General features: G+C 34.3%; 1 protein-coding gene across 1 annotated transcript in view; it reads right to left on the reverse strand.

Annotated features, from left to right (window-relative positions):
- Positions 1–16,878, reverse strand: part of LOC129069486 (neuronal growth regulator 1-like) — a 212,349-nt gene that overhangs the window by 39,999 nt on the left and 155,472 nt on the right. The window lies entirely within an intron of this gene.

A 16,878-nucleotide genomic window follows, 5' to 3' on the forward strand; every position in this document is an offset into this window, starting at 1 on the left:
TGGTAATGACAAATGTGTTTTTTTGTTTGTTTGTTTGTTTTTGGTTTTTTAAAGCCTGGTTTTTCTCAGTACACCTTTAAAGGTTTTTAAATTTTTTCATATCTTATCAGGTTGAGATTTTTAAGAACCTCATTTTTAATTTGAAATAAAAGTTTACAACTTGATTTTTTCAAAAAAGTCAACAAACTGTGATCACCTGTTAATAAAGGTCTTACATAATAAAAAAAGTATCTTTTAAATGTAAAAATGTAAAATGTATTTTTAATGAAATATATTTTTAAAAATTAAAATTATATTGAGGTTATTGAATCATTTACAAACTAGTAAATTAGAAATAAACCTTGTTTCAAAGTACATGTATATATATTCTCAACTCTATGTTCACTTTCAGTGCTTTAAATATAAGCTATAATAGTGTAATGGGGCACAGCCAGGCCCCCCAAAGGGTGTTTCTAATGGGGTCCAGAAATTGGGGTGTCCAAGAAAAATATAAGATATTCTCCCTGCCCCAAGACAGGCCACCATAGGGGTTGGGAGGCCTGGAGCAAGGCCATTGAGAGTTACTTTGTGTATCAGTAACAGGCCAGCTTCTTACCTGAAGTGGATGGAGCAGGGCCCTTGAGAATTACTTTGCATGTCTCTATAAGCTGGATAGCTTCATTCCTCATATGCAAAGATGGTTATTTTGCATCTCAACAAGGCTAATCAGGAAGGTTTGAAAGACTTAATACAAAATATAACTAAGAGAAGAGAGACAAAGGGACACGTATTCTGGGGAACAATGTGAAAGTCATGCAGGAAGAAAAGGGGAGAAAGGATTCTTGCTATTGGGCTGTGAAAAGGTGCCACATGGTTTTGGATTAAGAACTGGAGATCGCAGCAACGCAATGGATGCAGCTGAGGACCATGAGAGGCTTGCCTAGCCAAACCCTGGACTTCGTTTCTTTTTCTTCCAAAGGACGGTACCCCTGACTGGCCTAACTGGGCAAAGTGGGGGAAGACAGGACTGTGTAAGTTCATGGGTGCTTTAAATGGTGGGTATTTTGAAGGGATTTTGAGATTTAAGAGCGACATTTAGCCACTAATCAAACCTGTATGACCTTTGAATAAATAGTTCCTTTCTTTTTCACCAAACTCTACCATTGAGAGCCATAATTCCAAGGGTGGGGGGCAAAGGACCTACAACCGAGGGGCCCCGGGAAAGGAGGAACCTTGTTTCAGTAACAGCATCTGGGCACCTCCCCATGGGTCTATTGTCCGGTAACAATGGTAGTCCTATAAACATTGTAGGTATATGACATTGTGAATATATGGCTCAGAAGAACATATATCTTTTAAGAATATGAAATACACTTATCTATGTAAAGGTAATAGAAATCATTATAATATCCTATGGTTCCATTTGTATGAAATGTTCAGAATATGCAAATATATAGAGACAGAAGATTAGTCCTTACTTAGGGCTGAGTGGGAAGGGAAGTTGGGGTGGGGTGATAGCTAGAGGGTGCTAGATTTCTTTTATAGGTAATAAAAATGTTCTAAAATTGATTGTGGCTATAGTTTCACAACTCTGAACATACTACGAACCTTTGAATTTTACACTTTATATGGATGAATTGTATGGTATGTAAATTATATTGTAATAGCTGCTACCCCCCCAAAATGATGGTGAAACTGACGGAGGACGTCTTACCCATAGAAACCAATGGCCATATAAATTTATGTTTTTAAAAATCTAATGCATCAGTGAATCAAGGAATTAAAGTATATCTAAGCTAAATTTTTTATGAGAATGTTTACAAACTTTTTGCCTACTTTGCATTTATGAATAACTATATTTGTCTATGTGTTTTATATTTTATATTAGGGAAAACTGGGGAGGGGGAAGTCAGGTTGAGCAAGAACTCAAAGACAAAAAGTATATTAATCATCAATTGATTATCATTTATCATTAATTAACTGTTCCATAGAAATTAAGTGCCTGAATTTGTGTTTGTCTAATATATGTCTAGAAGATTTGTTTGAAGTATCCTTTGTGCTTATGGTAAATTTCAGATGAGGAGAGGTCATTGAACCAGGCATTGAGAAAATGTATGACTTTCTTTAAGTCAAAGGAAGGAGATTTATAGTGAACATGTCTTCCTAATGCAAAACTGCCTTTCAGAGTCTTCTTAAGAATTTTCATTATTAGCAATATTTTTTATCTGGAGATAATTTCTCACAGGGGCTTCATGCCCTGATGAACATGATTCTTACATCTATTTATATTAGCAATAGTTGCCAATCATGGTTTAAACCAGCTACCTACCAAATTACAATGCTTTTTGTGAGTTACTATTGTAATAAGATCAATCCATGTAAAGTATTTGGATAGATTTGAGGATGCATAATTATTCCTTATGAGCCCTTAGTCAAAGATTGCTGAGGTTGGCGGTGTACAAATGACAAAACAACAGGTGTTCTGATATCTGGGTTGTGCTTGAATTTTGCACTAAGAATTAATGAATCTTATGCAGAGGTATTTCAAACAGCCTCTTGTAAAAATATGTATCTGTAGTTTTATCCAGCTATTTCCCTATTGTGAAGCATTTCTATCAGATTATAATGATACTGTTAATGTGATGAATCTGAGCACTTTATTTTCTGTCATGTTGAAAAATTACTTTGCATAATAATAAACTATCTAAACAAACATAATTGTCTCCTTGTTTACTGAAAAGAGGGATGAAGAACAACTTCCAGGGCAATTAGAAAAGATTTTTTTCTATTATTATTATTATTATTATTATTACTACTACTACTACTATTATTTTAGGTTGAAAAAGTCCCTAAGCACAATAGCATTTTGTACTGGTTTGGAGTACCACACAAAAGATGGCCCTGCATTAGGGTGCTGTGATGAACTGGTCTCAACCCAAGGTCATAATTTTGGCTGTCAAAGGAACCTAGAGATCTCTCACAGAATATCACAAGTAAAATGGCGCCAGACACTTGAGAGAGCACCTGGCCCTATTTGGTGTTGTTATGGACAGAACCTGAATGCTGTTCTGAAAGATTGGCAAGTGTCCCTGGCCAGTAACAGAGCAGTGGAAACCTGCCTATTCTTGGTAGCTCACAGGAAGAGCAGGCTGCATGGGTCAGAAACAAAAAGGGTGCTTACTTATCTGTCTAGCTAGATTATATTTGTTTTTGTCCTGCCCTGACCAGCAAATGGCTAGCTCTTCCCCTACAGGTTTTTTGAAATGAACAAATCCCCAAATCCCATTTTCTTTCATCTTTACTCCTGGCTCCATTTTCTATCACTGTTCTTACTCTTTTCCAAACTATCCTAATTAATCATGTCTTTCAAGCACTATACAGTAAGTCTTTAATTTGTTGAGGTTCTTAGGACTGCAACTTTAGTCAAAGCTTTGTATAAGGAAGCGAATTTTATAATAACCTAATTGATATACACAGGAGTCAAATTCCTATGGCGTATTTCTGGTCACAAATACATCACCGAACTCTTAATAGAGACTCAAAACACTTGTAATATAAAACATAGAAATAAATGTGAGCTGTTCAAACATTCAAGTAAGATTAATTAAAACAAGTAAGAATTTTTTCTCAACTAACTTATTCCAGTTCAGGGTTGTGGTTGGCCAGAGCCTGTCCCAGCAGCTCAGCATGCATGGAGGGAATCTATCCTGGATGCCCACACCCAAAATCACAGACTGGGACAATGTATACATGCTAAGTCACCTCATGCACACATCTTTGCGGTGTGGGAGGAAACCAGAGCACCTGGAGAAATTGCATGCATGCGCAGGGAGAATGTGCAAACTCCATATAAACAGTGACCTCAACCAGGAATTGATTTCTTTATTTTTTTCTCATCAGTGTTATAATCAAATGACTGAACTAAATGCTAGTTATTTGAGAAACTGCTCACTGTACAGCTCTGTAATCAATTTTGAGTAGAGCTCTGTGGATTGGAAGATCAACTTGTTTTACAGAAGCAAAGACTGAGAAAGATGAGTGAGAAATGTTCAGATAGGAGCAAAAGTGTAAACTCTGACTATAATTTATTGGTCGAGTTTCTAGGTGTGAATGGAATTTGACCATATTGCCCTTCCTTCAATAAATTTTAAAGCGTACTGGGTACTTCAACTGATGCTATGTATCCTTACCTCACCACGGTTCATTAAAGATCCTAAACAGGACTGGCTGAGAGACTCTTATTTTTCCTTTTATAGACTTGCTTAGCATTTCTGTTTTATGGTTACTTGATTATCCATTTTTGTTCCCTGTTTGTAAGCCCATTGAGAATAGGTGATGTGTCATCTATCATTGTTTCACCTACAGTACCTGTGTCATGTTCTAGTAGGTACTAAATATTTCTGAGTAAATAAAATGTGTCTTCATCCAAAATATATTGCATCTTATTCTACAAGCAAATCAATACATTTTGTTAGTTGATGAACACAACTGATGGTTTACTCTGAAGTGAGAAATAGTGAATTATCAGTAAATTCTCATGAGCATTGATCTAATTTACTTGTCCAGGTGTAATTCTGCATTCATTGCCAACAACCAGAGCTTGCGATAGAACATAAAGTAGTTGTTATTTCCATTCATTTTCAGCATACAAAAGTACAGCTGATCTTTGATATATGAAAAAAAAATCCTACAATAGTTTACATGTTGAGTTACTTTACATTCAGTTGTTATAAGACTCATGGATAAGAATTTTATTCAGAAACAGATACCACTGAATCCTTTCCAGGGATGTCCAACCTGTGGCCTGTGGGCTGCATGTGGCCCAGGATGGCTATGAATGTGGCCCAACACAAAATTGTAAATTTACTTAAATCATTGTGAGGTTTTTTTTTTTTGTGATTATGTGTCACAGTGTATGTAATGTGTGGCCCAAGACAATTCTTCTTCTAGTGTGGCCCAGAGATGCCCCTGCTTTAGACCCTTTGCCATTCCAGTGTGGTTTGAGCACCAAATAGCATCAACATCACCTGAAGCTTGTTAGAAATACAGACTATTAGGACTCAGTACAGACTACTGAATTACCAGGTGCATTTTTAACAAGATCACCAGGTGATTCAAATGCATATTAAAGTTTGAGAGGCATGACATTAGGTCTTTATTTCTATCAAGGAAATTAGAAATGTCATATTTATAGAATTTAAAGAATAAAGTCTTGTTGTGTCTGTTCTTGATTGGTCTTACAACCTCAATCAGCTTAGTTGATGCAGGTGAGAAGCTTAGTAAGGTTGTGAAGATTTGTTTCCATGTGATCAGAATCACAGAAACAGTGGTCACCTATATTTTGAAGTGGGATAAAGCAGTCAGTTAAAAGGTAGTATTTTTAGGATGTTTACTGTGTGCAGGAATTTAGATAAGGCTCTCAAGGTCATTAGAAATTAACATATGAATCTCTTGGATGACATGTTTGTTTCAAGATACGTACAGTTGAATCTAGGAGACATATGTCCAAAATCATTATTATATAAATTAGTCCAAAATATATATCTCCAAACAAAATCCATGGCCATGTCTGAAACTGTGGTCAACCACATGACCAATGTGCTATGTGATCAATGATCATTCAAAAGTGAGAATATCAACTATCAAGTCAGTGTGATTGGGTACAAAAAAAGAGTAAGAAATCAGAAAAACACAAATCATGTACATTTTCACATAACCTGGTGTGGTAGGTTGTGTTATTGACCCCGTTCCAGTCGCCTCCCCTGAATCCATGCCCTTTGCCAAGTACTTTTCAGAGCTTCCCATTGTAGGTAGCATGTAATTTGGTTCAGCCATGAGACTTGCTGAAGTAAATGATATGAGATAGAAATGACACTGTGCCAGGTCTGACCCTAGGGATCAAAAGATCTTGGTGAACTATGATCAGCAAGAGTGCATTACGTGAAGCCACGGTTGAGGAGCAGAAATCAGAGCACTCCAAGTCCTGTAGACAATAGTAATAGAATTCAATTTTATTTTTAGTGATGGAGAGTTCTTAAGAAACCCCATTCTGCTCTTTAGCATAGCTATCGGAATACCTTTACTAAATTTTTAGCCCCTTAGTGATGGAAATCTATATTATCTATCCTTGAGTTCTTCCATATAATCACAAGGTGTTTTGTAAATATGTCAAGTGGTAATTAAAATGGGTAGGTATATCAATATGTTACCAAGAACAACATTGGACAAGCATTTACCAAAAAGATAATAATCAGATGGGGAGAAACCCTGAAAAATTATAAAAATATTGTTTTATACTGTCCACATCTTTAGTACTTTTTGGTTCTTGAAGATGGAAATCTAAACGATCCAACACTGAATACTCTATGCTGAACATAAGGTTGATATTTGGTAAATATGTCAAGTGGTAATTTAAATAGGCCTATGTCAGCTGTAAGTCAATATTTAAAAAAAAATGCTGATGCTGATGTTCTATAAAAGAAACTCAAACACAGAAAGTATAGGTGTTCATTTACCATGTTAGGAAACACATTTCCATGAATCACCTTAAATAAAATATCACCTCTATATGAATGTTTACCAAATAGTAACTCCACTCCTTATATAAAAATGCAAATGTGAAGCATTTTAAAATACTTTAAAATAGTTTTAGATTACTTTTAAAAACACATAAATAATTTGCTGCTATTAAATAGACATTGTAACCTTTTAAAACTGCAGTGGCAGTAGGCCAGGGTAGCGGGAATTAGTCATGGTTGGAAAAGCTTAAGCCAAATACTTGGGACAGTTCTGAGACAACACTAGGAATCCATCTGCTGGGCCTTGTTTTGATAGAAGTTTATGGCTGACTCCGACCTTTTGTCAGAATCAGTTGAGGGTTATTGTAGACAATCATCTTCTTTGATGTTAAAGTGTCTTTAGCAGAAACAGTCCTCTGTTCTTTCCACACCCTCCCCTACTCATGACCCTGCAATATTCAAGTTAACCTGTTATCTGTACACTGAAGTGCTCAGACAGCAGGTAGAAAAAGGGCAGCACTGATGATTTCTATCACTGGGTAGATACTTGTTTACCTTGAATCTCCTAGTGGATATAGGATCAAGGTCCAGAGAGCTGACAATTTTACCTACTGGTCCTTCTTTCTCTTCAGCTGTGCAAACCTTAGATATTTATTTATGCACCAAATATTTTCTGGGTGTTTATTCACCCTTGAAATTCCTTTGTGAGTCTTTCTTCTGCCAGAAAGCCTTTGCTGATCATTCTAGATCTTAATGTTTCATTCCCCCCTCACAAGTGTTCTAGTCTGTATTTCTTGCATTACTTATTTGGCACTTAAAAAAAAATTGCCTTCAAATACCTTTTATCTCAAAATTATATTAAAACCTTTCATTAGGTCCACTTTTATTAGTTATATGTTATCTCCCCAAGTAAAGTATTGTTGAGGGGCAGAGAGAGTGCCTCATACATCTTTGTGTCCCCATAGCACTTAGTGCAGAATAGATATCAATATATATTTGTTGATCAAATGTATGAATGAATAAATGAGTGGCTTTGTGCACATCATTTATTAACTTTTTAATGAAATTATATGGTGCCTGTTCTTATGAAGCTTATATTTTAATTGGAAAAAGATCACATTCTTGTATTTTTATCAATTGGATATATTCACCTCATGCTAACAGTTTTTTATAATTTGTGTGAAACATACGTTAGTTTACTTTTTCTAATAGACATAAATATTGTTCATTTGATGTTTGTTTGGTTTATAGAATATGGTAGTCTATAGCCAACTCTTGATTGTCTCGTGTACAGACTTTCTAGATTTTTCATTAGCACATTCAATTGTATTAGAGGATTAAAATAAAAAGGTAATTTCAGTTTTTGTTGGAAAAATTATTGTAAATTTATAGATGAGAGGCCTAGCCCTATTGATTTCTGTGACTTGTTAACATCAGCTGTGGACATCATTTATGCATTCGATTCTTGAATCAATAATTATCAGTAACTGAGAATTGTGTTCTGTATTTACAGATTCTTACCAGCAGGGGTGGAGATGCATCTTACTCTTCCTGCTTGTATTATTACTAAGTTCAATGATAGGAATCCCAGTTTTTCAAACCTAATATTTTGAACTTTTTTACATGTCTTGAAGATATGGAAATTATTATAGCCAGAAAATGTAAGGACAAATTCCCTATCATTTGTAGTCCCCCTCTTTAAACGTTCTGCTGTATAGTCTATTAACAGTTGCAACTACTCAGCTCTACCATTAGAATATAAATGCATTCATAAACAATATGAAGTTAATGGGTATGGTTATGTTCAATGAAACTATTTCTGAACACTGAAATTTTAATCCTATAAAATTTTCAAGTGTCATGTCTTTTGATTTTTAAAAATTATTTAAAAATCTAAAAACCATTTTAGCTGAAAGACCATACAAAAACAAGAGGTGGGTAGACTGACTGACTGTTTATTCATTTACATGTTGTCTGCAATTACTTTTTTGGCTACTGTAGAGTACTTGTGAGAAAGAACATAAACCCACAAAAACAAACTTACTCACTGTCTGGCCGTTCAAAAGGTTTGTCAATCCTTGGTTCAAACAGTGATATATTTCCATCAAAAAGCATGAAATAGTCAAGTGACATGCTATACAAAGTACAATATAAGACATGTATTTGTCCCCAAAGCAACACATATGCTAACACAATGATATTGATAAACTCACATAATGCATTTTAAACAACTACTATGTGCTGAGCAGTGTTTTAGGTACCAGTTGACCACAGCCCAAGGATATAAATGGGCATAATCTCTGCCCTCAGCAAGTCTACATTTCTGGACGAGAGACACATAATAACAAATAAACATGCACAAACATAGTACATAAAAGTAATGTACAGTCAAGTGATTTCCATAAATACTCCTGGCTTCTGAGCAAAAGTGGAAATGGCAGAAGCAGTACTGACAATCTTCCTTTAGGGTTGTCCAAGCTTGATGCTAACAGCTGCCCATTTGAATTCTAGTTGGGGTTAATGACTTATCAGGAGGAAAAGCTTAAACCTTGACTTCTCAGAAACTATAATAAATCAGGGAGAAAAGACAAGCTGAAAGTTAAGACAGAGCCTCAGTGTATTTTTTTTAAATGAACTTAGGATATCAAAACTATCTTAAAGCAAAGATTTTTAGATAATAGAACAAAATAATTAGAGAAATTTGGAATTCTCTATGGAGCCCTAGAAATAAATATCTCTAAATATTGTTGCACTTGAAGTTAGTTGAGGATTTATGGTTATAGAGGCGCAGGTTGATGGACTATAAAAACGAATTAGAAATTATGACTAGATAGAGTAAGTGATCTGCTTGGGATCTGACACACGGACTCCTGAGTGTTCTGTCTTTAGCAAAGCTTTCAAAGCAAGAAACTTCAATCTAAACTGTGGATACCTGAAAAGAATTCAATTTATGATACTGGATAATACAGGAAATATACACGGCTTCAAATAAAAATAGAATGCCTCAATATGCTTATTTGTATGTTTTAGCAAGAATCTGGCCTCCTGATGGGAACCTGCATGGGAGAAATCCAACTGTCAAGTACACTGCTTCAGTCATGTTTATATGACCTATTCAGTATCCTCAAGGACATTTAGTAAATGCTCTATGCAGTATGATTCAATAGTGCAAAACCTGTGTCACTGAATTTCCTAGCTTTCTGTTACAAGAATTAAAAAGGAAAGAAAAAGAAGGAAAAGAAGCTATGTTGTGTATTTGTTTTCAAATCCCCACTCACATTTTTACATTACTTATTAGACTATCTTTTTGTAAGAAATTGTCAAAGTAGCACTAACATTAACACTACTGCTGCTTGTAAAATAGTCAGGACAGCTCAGAAGATAAAATTCAAATAATATTGCTGTAAAAACTAATAAGTATGGAAGACTTTATGTGGTCCATAGAGCATGTATGATCATATTAGAAGACATTTTCCTTCTACTAGAAGCCAAGCTGCTTCACTTGAGATGAACTCATTGGAAATCATTCCACAGAAAGCCGTGAGGAAGAGGAAATAGGAGGCATTTCAAATCAGTTGTGTTCCAAATAGATTTCTATTTAGTTTGTCTGGAGAAAACCATCTCAGAAAACAAAGCTGGGAGGTTGGTTAAATGTCATCAAATAGTGATTGTTTCATAAAATCAGGAAGCAAGCCTCTGCAATGTGCTCATTATTTTGAGAAGGTAAAATAAATTATTTTTGACAAGGTTGACTTTTAAGAATTGTACACAACACTATTGAGAAGGGGAAATAATTCAAAACTGACATATTTTACATGGATTATGTCTCTATGACCCATTTAAGCAATTACAACTTTAGTTGGCACATTTTGATTTTAATTAAAGATGACAATATTAGGTTGTTGTTTGTTTATAATAGAAGCTGGTTATTCTGTTACTTTATTTTGTTTTCTTAATGTAAAACTTTAATTGAAATGGTACAGAAATGTATACAAATTGTAATTGTATAGCTTGATAAATTTTTACAAAGGAAATACATCCATGCAACCAGCATCCAGATTAAGAAGCACCCCTGAAGCCACTGTGTCCCTGTTCTGGTAACTATACTGATTTTTAAGAGTCATTACTATATTGACTTCTAATTGTGGCAATATTTTAACTTTACCGGAGCAGAATCAAATAACATATACTCTTTTATGTTTGGCTTATTTTCATTCAACATTATGTTTGCAAAATTCATGCATGATCTTGTATGCAATTGTAGTTCATTCATTTTCATTTGTGTATAAAATTCCATTATATAAAGATAATACAAAACTTGTCTATCTAGTCTGTTGGTGAACATTTGTTTTCTTTCTAGATTTGAGCTGTTATGAATAACACTATTCTGCACATTTTTGTATATAACTTTTGGTGAATATATGTCTTTTATTTCTGTAGCTATAGCTATAGGTAGAATTACTAGGTCATAGGGTAAGAATATACTCAGTTTAAGTTGACATTTTCTAACAGTTTTCCCAAATGGCTATGCCAATTTATACTCTTACCCAGGTGTTTAAGAGTCCTGTTTGTTTGATCCTAGCCAAACATTGTACTTTTTGTCTTTTTCATTTTAGTAATTCTGTTGGATCTGGAGAGGTTTCAAATTGTGATTTTAATTTTTACTGCCTAATGACTAATGATATTAAGTATCTTTTGATGCATTTATTGATTATTTAGATGTGTTCTTTGTCAAGCACTTATTCACATTTTTTTACCCATTTTCTTCTTACATGGTCATCCATAATCTTACTGTGAATGGGATTTTTTTTTTTTTTGAGATACAAGACCTTTGATGAATATATGTATGACAAATATCTACTCCAAAACTTTTTACTTTTTATTGTGTCATGTCACATTATTGAATGAAGACATTGTCACTTTTTAATATTATCTTTAATTATTTATTTGCTTATTTATTTACCTACTCATTATAATAAACCTTGTCATGTGTCTGAGTCACAGATAGAAGGGCTTATTTCATCAGCATATTCAAATCTGGCCCATATTGCAAAGTTCCATTTAGAAATTTTTTCCAAAAGTATGATTAAAAAATATATAATACATGTTCTACTTTTTCATTATCAAATTAATTGTGTCCTAGTTTTTTTGTTTGTAATTAATTATTTAAATTCATGTATTTAAAATATGATCTTTTCCAATTTTGAATATAAATAAATGCTCAAAGGCCTGAAGATCATTGAAAATAAAGATAATTATTACATTTTACTGACTTTATAAGTATGAGTGTTTCATATCCAGTATTTCTATGCCACAGCCTCTCTTCCATTGCATGTGACTCCTTGGAGTCTCTTTTATATTACATTATCCTCTTGACTAATATTCCTGAAATGTCTGCTCCACCTCCTGAAATATGCCCTCTTCCCTGTTGTCTTTATAAATGTGCATTAATACTTCCCAGATAGAAACATTGCAAGGCCTTAGAATAAAATTCAAACCTGTTGGTCCAACATAAACCTCCATGAATAATATGTTGCTAGCTACTTTTATCACCTGAATCACTTGCAGTTCCTTGAACAGCCAAGGGGTAGCACCCTTCCGTACCTAGAAGAATTTACCCCTATTTTTTTCTTCTAGCCCAACTCTGACTCCTATAAATTTCTGTTCATACACCTTTGCAAAGCTTTCCCCGACCGTTCCAAACACAGTTAATTCCACCATTTGGGCTCCCCAAATATTTGAACACAAGTCATACTTATCTCCCTGTTTACACAATTTTCTCCCTAATTGACTGATGTCTTACTCTCCCTAAGAGACTAATGTCTTACTCATTTTCCTGTCCACAGCACCTAGAATGGGCCCAACAAAGTGTCTGGTGTAAATTTATTAAGTGAGTGAATGAACAAACTATTCTTTTCTGGAAGGTTCTTTTCTTTTTCAAAATACTGCAAACAATCAGTAATATTTGATCACAGAAATGATGTCTCCTATCACAAGAAAGAATTAAAAATAAAGATAAAGGCATATATGCACATGAGGACTAAGGAGAGAAATCTTCAATAAACCTGCAATTTGATACTTTCACAGGTCTGAATGAGAACCCTATGGGAAAGAAAAACATGACCCTAGCAAAGGACAGTATAAATGTTTTATTTTTGTCTACCTGACCTGTTTACTTGTCTTTGAAAAGTTATTTAGGAATGTTAGTATTTGGTGCTTTTAGTCATTGTTGAAAGATGGAAGTGTTGAAAGGATAGAAATGAGGCTTAACAGAGTTTAGGAAGAAGAAAGAGATGGCTTGCAGTGCTTGCTGAGAAAAAAAAAAGCCATTGTTCCTTACACCCTGTCAGATAAGAGAATTCCTTGGTAAGAAGAGGCTGAGAGAGATTAGAGAAGGTGATGTAACATTCCAGAAGCAGAAAACCCTTAAAGCAGGTGGTAGGTAAGGTCTCACAATGGATGCGGAGCAGCCTAAAAAACACAGTCTGGCAAAAACACAAAGAAGGTTAAGGTGCTCCTCAACTTAGATGTATGTAATTTATATACTTGGCTCCGACTGTATTGTAGTAAACATTGTAAATTACATCACCAAGAGCTTTCAAAAATCTTTGATTACAGTGACAACTGCATAATAAAAGAGCATAGGATAAAAATCTCATTACTTTTTTCCTTTTCAAGAGGCTTATATTTTGAGGCTATGTCTTTGTCAAATTTATCTGAGTTGTCAAAGAGTAACATGAGATCGTCACATAGGTAGCCAGAATGCATAATGCTCTCAGACCTAGTCCGTGTACTATGCAGATGGAGGCATCATGCCATTATACACTACCCATGAGATGTAGGTGTTAGATACTTCATATCATCAGTGACTCCCCCAACTCTAACCTCAGCAGAGCAGAATTCATATTGACTAATGCAAGCAATATTAAGGCTGGGAGAGATATGAGAAAGAGTGAATGCAAAAGTTCAATCATCTGTAAGGAAATTTTATTGTTTCACAATATAAGCTAGCCTGATTAGAAATTTTTAACATTTATTACTTTATCACTATTTATAGTGACTATAATTATATTCAGTGGAACCTACATTTAAAGTTGTGCAAATTTTGAACAATTAGTTTATGGGAAAAATAAAACAAAAGTGCTTTTAAGGCTGTTAATTTGGATAGAAGAGTCACTTTATGATGTTCCAATCTGAGCATCAAAATCACCTCTGAATTTTTAACTTGAAAGACAGAACTTGTTGGTCGTACTAATTTTAAGTTAGATTCTGTGAACCATTATGCAATGACAGATACAAAGATATATATTCAATTTTAGGAGTTAAATTTAAGAGCTAAAGTTTAAGTTAACTAAATTATATGCCAACATTATTTGAGGAGCAATTTCAAGTTTATAACACAATCCCATCTACATTATGTCACTTAATACTCATAACCTTTAGGCAAGTGTTATTTTCCCCCATTTTATAGATGGTCAAACTGAGGCTCAAGGGGATTTATTGATGCGCTCAGGATTAGATAGTCATTATGTGGACTCAGGACTCAAACCTATGCTTCAGAACTCCGAATCCTAAACCACATTGTTAAATGTAGTTATCTCAGCTTGGATTGCCTTTTTTTCCTTTGTATTTCTATTGAGTAATATAAACTTGGGATATAACATTTTAAAAAAAATAGATAATTTTATTTTTATATTTGGTGTTTATTTTTAAAAATTTTAAGAGCTTAAGATTTTATATAGATTATTATTATTATTATTTTCTTTTTTTACCAACAAGGCATCTTTCTGTCATTCATTCAATGCATATCAAGGAAGGATGTGATGTAGCATTTAAATTATAAATACTGTATTAAATTAAAATATGAGAAACATTTTCTCAAGAGAGACTATTATATTGTGCTAAAAAGTGTGTATAGTGTTTATCTTTGGGTATTAAAAATATGGGCGACTTTTTTCTTTTATGTTTCTATACTTTCCAGGTAGTCTTTAATGACTATGTAATACTGTAGCACTGAAAAAGTATGTTTTAAAAGAAAATGTATGACCTCCTCATGGTCTTCAATGTTTTATAAATTTGTCTAGTTTAACTCCTAGTGCATTAGAATTCAGAGAGCAGTCCAATTCTTACCTCCTCTCCTCCAGACCAAGAATTACCTTTCACATCTAATCAATTACACCAGCTGGGCACTTGGAAGATGCTCCTTCCAACCCCAGAGTCCTTAAGAGCTCCTTCAGGTAGGTCATATCTGCTTGTTCAAGATAAGCTTTAAATAGAGGTTCTTACATTGTTTCAGGACTATTCTAACAAAAATCTGGATTTCTTTTCTTTATCCTATTCTACACTGAAAAAAACGATTTTAGGAAAGAACCAGTGGAACCAACAGGTGTCCAGTAGGTGCTACAGATTTCATAGGAGGTGGAATCACTACTCACTCATTTTGCAGCTTGACTATTCATCTGGAGGCCAATACTATGCTTTGTCTTTGTCCTTAGGAGACTGTGTGAAAACTACGTTACCAGGCTTATAAAAGCAATATTTAAAGTTCCTTCAAAAAAGGATCCTTTAAAATTTGATTATGCCCATCATTTTCAACAATTCTATTCTATATTCTAGTACATCTTCCTTAAACTGTAAATTCTTTCAGGGTAGAGTCCATATCTCCTTATATATATTTATACCCATGCCCTATTCCTCAACATCGGTAGTGGCTGAAAATTATCAGCTGAATCGAACAAATAAATTCCATTCAAACACTGTGAGGTATCTTTCATTTTACACTGATAATAGCTGTAATTTTATTGTGGGGGAAAAAAGTAGCTCCTGATAACTGATAAATTGTGTCAATTAATAAACCACTCCGGATACAAATATACACACTCACACACATATGCTCATGATTACCACAAACCTCCTTTTATTTTATTCTTTTAAGTATGTATTTAGGTAGTTAATTCTCACTCCATTAGATTTTTCTAGTGTAGAGATATGAAGATAGTCCTTAATGATTTCACTACACATAAAATGCCACAAAATGTCTTAATTGTAAAATTTTAATAACATTTCCTGTTAAAGTTGTAATCTATATTACTACAAGTTTTGAAAATAATTTCTGTCTTTTATAAATGAGGTGTTGAAATTTCTCATGTAATGTTTCAGATACATCAGGACTTTCCACAAGGGCAAGAGGAAAAGATTGTCTTTAGACATACTTAGGGTAGGAGAAAACACTGTGTGATGACGCCGTTCACTGGAGGAAATATGGCCTTGAGTAGTCATTAAATCCATGTCCCTTGCCTATGATAGGATTCATAATATCTCTCCAGTTAGTGACTCTAAAGCCCATCTTGATGGACATTCCCCCATGCCTTTTCCTTGGCCATCGGATCACATTAACACTGCCTACCATCAATCAAATTATGAAGTTTCAGATAAATAAAAGTAGTAATTAATTAGGAAAAGTTGAAGCCTATTTATTTAAAAAGGCTAAGAAAGGTAAGTAAAAAAAAATGATCGCAAGGAATATTCAACAGATAATAGTTCTGGCTCCAGCAATGTCACTTGTATTAACAACCTTTATGAAAGTACCTATAGCAGATTTATTTCAGTAGCATAAACACTGGAAGAGTCCTTTGACTTCCAAGAAGATGAAATAATTCGTAGGTCATGAATACATAAGTTTTATTTCTTTAACCGAAAGTATTTCACCACTTCAAGAAGTATTTATGAGGCAAATTACTGGAATAGTACAGGATTAAATTTGGTTTTATATAGCATCTTTCATACCCCAAGTATCTCAATAGCTTTTTTAAAATACAGAAATGCAGTGACAATTGGACTGAAGAAGCTATTATGCATTTAAGGAGAGATGATACAGGCTTGGAGTCAGAGATTTTCTTTATGGATTTAGGGAACAGGATATTCTCTCACTCATTTTTTACAAGTTCTGTGTCATCTTTATGTTCTACTTGAACCACAACCAAGGACATTCAGTGGGGCCTTAGTGCAGTGGCTCTTTTAGTCAGAGTAACTTGTCCCTGGGTTGCAGGGCTCGGGTTGCCATATTACATAACCTTTGGTTGTAGCATTTGAAATCCTGAAATCTCTGGCCCTGTGATGAGGGAATCATCATATGTGGTATCACATACTCAGTATAAAATATCAGTCAATGCCTAGGATGTGAATAAACTTGCATTTAGTTTCATGGGAAGGTAATAGTGATGAACCACGTTTTATGCCAAGATGGTCAAGAAATAGGAAAAAAGAGGAGATGTATCAGCTTATTGTGTAGTGGTATTATAATTGTTGCCAGGCTGGAGAAGGATCTGAAGTAACTCCAGCAGCTTTTTCAATAAGATGTGGGGAAAAGAAGTGCAAATAA

This window comes from Pteronotus mesoamericanus, unplaced genomic scaffold (assembly GCF_021234165.1).
Source record: "Pteronotus mesoamericanus isolate MK-2021 breed Mesoamerican mustached bat unplaced genomic scaffold, CSHL_Meso_final contig_105, whole genome shotgun sequence".
NCBI lineage: Eukaryota > Metazoa > Chordata > Mammalia > Chiroptera > Mormoopidae > Pteronotus > Pteronotus mesoamericanus.